Consider the following 5,299-nt stretch of genomic DNA (forward strand, 5'->3'; position numbering starts at 1 on the left):
CTTATTTCGTATGTGTGTGTGTTTGTTTTTAAAAAACTGTTCCTCGGGTAATCAGATATCTGCGTTAAACAAGTTTTGCTGTCATGGTTCCAGGTTTCTGTGGGTTTTTTGTTTGTTTTTTTAATTATTAGAGATTTTTTTTCATTCAGGAGACTTTTTACAGCTTTTCTTTTAAAAGCTCGTTGTCTGGTCCCAGTGCTGCTATCAGGGACTCTGAGCTGTGTGAAAGAAATAGCACGTTGTGCCTCACCACCGTAGTATTGCAAACCATGCCAATCCAAGTATAACACTGCACAGACATGGATCATTACTCTGCTTAGATGAGTAGATTTATTGATAATGACTGATATGAAATGTAAGAGATGTGAAAGCCTTTTTTTACATTTAAATGTTTTTAATGATAACTTTATTAGATGTTTTGTTTTGTGTTTATTTTTTGTGGGGTTTTGTGGGGATTTTTCTTTTGGTTTTGTTTGGTTGTTTGTTTTTTTACGTACCTCACACCAAATACGAATATAAAGAAATATGTGTGAACTTTTCAAATTTAAATCTAAATTCAAATTCTCATCTATATGGTGGTGCAAAAGAATGTTTTACTGCTTGGCAAATATCACTTAAGTAATCCCTTTAATATCAATTTTCAAACATTGTCTAGCAATGTGAAATACATCTCTGTCTTGAGACCTAGTGGAACTCAAATGGGTTTTAATCTGTTTTAAATGAAAGGTCTCCCCACCTGCAACAGTCACAGTGTGCAAAATGCTGCTTCTTCAGATATCAGTGGCTCAGTGTCTGGAGTGTAGGTATGAGTAGATTGGACTGAGGCAGCTAAGCCTGAGCCAGAGGTTTAATGTCTTTATCCTGGCAGCAGGTCAGGGTAAGTGATTTAGTATTTATATGTACAAACCGGACGCCAGCATCGATTACACGGTGGCTACAAAAAGAACAAAATATTTTCTGCTAGAAGTAGAAAGAAGTGAGCTAACTAATACTGGGAAAGTCAAACTTTATTTTATTTGGACTTTGCTACGAGTTTAATTTCCACCTGTCTCTCTTTTCTTTTTTGAAACCCAGAATTCACTTTTAACCAGAGTTGGCAAAAGTACAGACATTCTGTACTTAAATAGAAATACAAATACTACTTTTAAAAAAATACTGCAGTATAAGTTGAAGTACTGATTCAACTCTTTACTCAAGTAAAAGTAGAAAGGTACCGGCTCTGAAATGTACTCATGTAAAAAGTATCTCTTTCTATGTGCAAAGCTAAATGAACTGTATGTAATAACATAACATCAGTTGATGGGAATACAAACTTTAGCCTAACTTTTTTTCATTCTAATTATACTTAGCTTGAATCTGAAGAGTAGGGAGTAAAAGTAAAAAGTAGTCAGAAAAAAAGAACTACTTAGGTAAAGTACCTCAAAATTGTACTTAAGTAAAGTAAAAAAAACAACAATTTATTGTACTGTACTGTATTTCAGGTGTCACAGTAAGCACCGTGGTGGATTTGCGCAAGAGAATCTATGGTGGTCACGACTGTCAAAATGAGCGTCACTATCACGTGAAAGTTATTTCACAAAAGGATGGAATAGCGGGCTACTGTGGCGGCTCACTGATCCATCCACGGTGGGTTTTGACTGCAGCTCACTGCCAGGAGAGTGGATGGTGAGAAATCTACAGTTTTTACATAAAGAAAAGTCATTAACAAATTGTCCTGCAATGTGTCTTAAAATACTGAAGCAAAAATAATTACCAATAATTTTTCATAGCAACAATAAGATAATAACAACATTCATCATTCTCATATTTTAATAGTACAGTCACGATTTCTCTTGTGCAGGACTCTGAGTGTGATTGTTGGAGTTCATCCAGGTCCAGGACAGGTCCAGGAAGTGGCAAAGAAAAAGCCCTATAAACAAAGCATCTTTGACTGTCTTCAGTGTCGTTAAGACAAACATATGGAAGATAAATATCTTTAATAGAAAGCATGACATCATGCTACTGGAACTTTCTGAGCCACTGACTGGGATTCAGCCTGTAGCCTTACCTGACTGTAACAACCCTCCTAAAAAGTGAGTTTTCATGAAATTACTGTGTATTCATTCTTGAGATGCTGATATAAGATGTTTCAGGTTCTTATGTTAATGTTTTGATTTTTTTCTACCCAATGATTACCTGTGCCAGATGACTGTTTTTTTTTATTTGTTTTTTTAATTAAATGTCACAATTTCATATTGGTAATTCTTTAACTTTGTATTGCAGTAGTCAGAATTCCACATACTGTTTTTAACCCAATCACACAGCTTCAATAACATTTCTGTATTTTTAGCATATTATTATGAAGTACTGGGTCGGCAGCCTTTTCAGAATTTAGTCTCCCTCTTCTGGGCGACTGGCTTCAGAGTGGTGGACAGTGAAGCAAGGTTAATCTGTTAGTGATGCACGCTGAGCCTAATTTCTAAGTTTTCAGTGTTTCAGGTGGCTCTCTTGTTACCTGGTAAGATCACCATGGAAATATGCTCCTGTTGAGATTATGTTCAGAGTTTTTGTGTAAAATGAGCAGGAAGCATCAAATTTTCATTAGTTATTTAATTTATAGTATGCTTTAAACATGACATAGATTGTCTGCTGAACTAATAAGTTTTATATAAGCAACTTGTTAAGACATACATTACTAACACCATCAGTTTAGGAGCAAACAGGTTAGGTTGAATCTGCTCTGCTTCACACTGCTGGAAATACAGCTAATACAACACAGATTAGAAAATGTATCAGTAACATTTGTAAACTATTTATCAGCTGTTCAATCTACAAATTTCAATTTGATCTGGAGCCAAAATAAAGTGACTTCCTGGCCTTCTTTATTAAGCTATGGGCATTGAAAACAGTGAGTGACCTGTTTTAAATGTACGCCGTTTAAAGTTTCAGATCTCCAATGTGTGGCTGTCATGTTAGATTTAAAACAGCAGCACCGATAGCACAGTGATGATCAAATCATAATGTTTCTGCAACTTTTCTTTGATTTGCAACACCAGCGTTGTATTTTGCTGTTATATATTTTTATATTATTTATAGCACACACACACACACACAACCATCTCTAGGGTATACAGAAAGTGGCATGAAAAAGTAAAATATCCAGTGAGTCGCAGTTTTCTGGATGAAAATGCTTCGTCAGTGCCAGATATCAGAATGGCCAGCCTGCTTTGAGTTGATGGGAAGGCAACATCTCGAACACTTAAAATAAAATCGCAGGAAGGTTAAGAGCCTCTGTAACCACATGTATCTTTGTTTTGTTTTTTAAACACCATCTAATATGCTTAACACAACTTAACACATTAGACATAAAGACATAATTCAAAGCAACATCGTAGCAAGATCTGCAACATCTCTTCAACTTTTATTTTGAGTGTATTTTTACATTTTGAGTAGATGTTTGCTGGGTTTCTGCTGACGTCAACCCATTTTTGTGATCATACTAATTTGCCCTGTCTGACTAATGCTGACAGTCTATGGCTGAGAGGATTGCGCCTAATTCATGGATTCTGCATTGCTTGAGAACTGTTTGCTCATCAAGATGACCAAATCCCAAGACTGTAAAAAAACCGCTCTCAATTTGTTCATTCTTGTGTTATAAGCAGACCTTGACTAAAAAAATTGTATCTTGTGTAAATCTTTTTTACACACACAAAAAATCTCATCTATAGATGCACAAACATAAAATTTTCAGAGATTTTGGTTCATAAGGTTACAAAACTCAGTTCACAACTACAAATTTCCCACGTGTGGGACTAATAAAGGTTATCTTATCTTATCTTATCTTATTTGCTTTACAAGTACAAAGTATTTATGACCACAGTTTGAGCCCATACAAATGGAGCCAAGCCATGAGGCAGTAGCAGGTAAATGACAGTGAGTTGTTAATGCAGCAGAAAGTGTCAGAATTTTCCTTGTGAATCAAACATATTTATAAGCTTCTTAGTAAAGCTGTGTGGAAGCGACTTGGTGACCAGAAAAAAAAACATAGTATAGATCATTTTGAGAATAAAGTTGAAATTTTGAGATTTATTAATTTATTTGATGTTTAAAACACATGGATGGACCTGAAAGTAATTGATTATTATTTATTGGTCTGTTTCTAGAGGAGACGTCGTTCAGGTTGCAGGACTTGGTGGGTATAGGGTAAATGCGACAGGCCACACACGTAAGAAAGTTTTTTGATGAATTATTTCACAGTTTATGCTAGACTTTACTTTGGTTTCTGTGTCTGTTTTACAGTTACATTCACGTTTTATTTGACTACTGTAATATAAACAAAGATTTTATATTTTATAGTAGATATACTGTATGCCAGGTTCCTTGTTTAAAAATCATTTGGAAACATCCAGAAAAAAGACAAAACATCAATCTCCTCAAGATTTTAGTTTTTGAAAGGTTATGAATGACTTTTGTTCTTTGGCTTTTTTCTCTAGTTGATGATGAGCCATTTAATCTCCAGTGTGCAAACATGCATGTTGTTGACTGTGAGCCTACCAGAAACTCTCCATGTTTTTCAGATGTGCCGTATAACAACAGGCTGTGTCTGAAAGAACCTAATGTAGATACACGTAAGGTAAGTTGACTGCTAACATTACTGTATATCATCTGTGTATGTTTTAGATCTTTTGGAAGAAACTTAAACACAAATTATATTTTTCTCTCTCAGGGTGATTCTGGTGGTGGAGTGATTTACAACAACATGATTTATGGTGTAATCAGTGGCAGTGGTGTACGTGTCTGTACCAGACCAGCTGTTACTGTGAATGTTTGTTCTTACATGAAATGGATAAACCAGACAATTTATCCAAAAAGTAATGGAAAATAACTGAATGAAAATAACATCCAGAATAAACAATCATCTCTACATGAAACTTGTGTGCTGTGTGTTGTTTCTACTCTAGAACATCTTCATGTTAACTGCAAATTGTGAACCTTTTTCTTTGGTCTAAAATATTGTGTCAGATTTGCAGCTTGTGTGTTTGAATGTGGTGTCAGATGTGTAGCAGCTCATCCTGTTGTTCAGAAACTCTCAGACTCACACTGTGAAGATGCAGAAAGGCTTTCTGATCAGACATGCCACCAATCAGCTGCAGGGCATGAACATGATAAACTTCATGAATCAGAGCTGATTGTTGAGGCTGAAAATGTTCACGTGGAGGCTGTTGGCCTCCGTGCACTGAGGGCATTAAAATAAATACAGTAACCATCAAAATAAGTTTTGTTGATAAAATACATTTCTTGAAACTGTCCAAAGGCTGAA

The 5,299-nt window shown here is 35.4% G+C and overlaps 1 long non-coding RNA gene across 1 annotated transcript; it reads left to right on the plus strand.

Moving 5' to 3' along the window:
* Positions 1–1,406: 1,406 nt before the first annotated feature.
* LOC145429552 (uncharacterized) lies at positions 1,407–2,230 on the plus strand. Its single transcript, XR_013909795.1, has 2 exons — positions 1,407–1,665; positions 1,841–2,230. It is a non-coding gene; the product is annotated as an uncharacterized LOC145429552 (long non-coding RNA).
* The last annotated feature ends 3,069 nt before the right edge of the window (positions 2,231–5,299 follow it).

This window comes from Astatotilapia calliptera, chromosome 6 (assembly GCF_964374335.1).
Source record: "Astatotilapia calliptera chromosome 6, fAstCal68.1, whole genome shotgun sequence".
NCBI classification, from domain to species: domain Eukaryota; kingdom Metazoa; phylum Chordata; class Actinopteri; order Cichliformes; family Cichlidae; genus Astatotilapia; species Astatotilapia calliptera.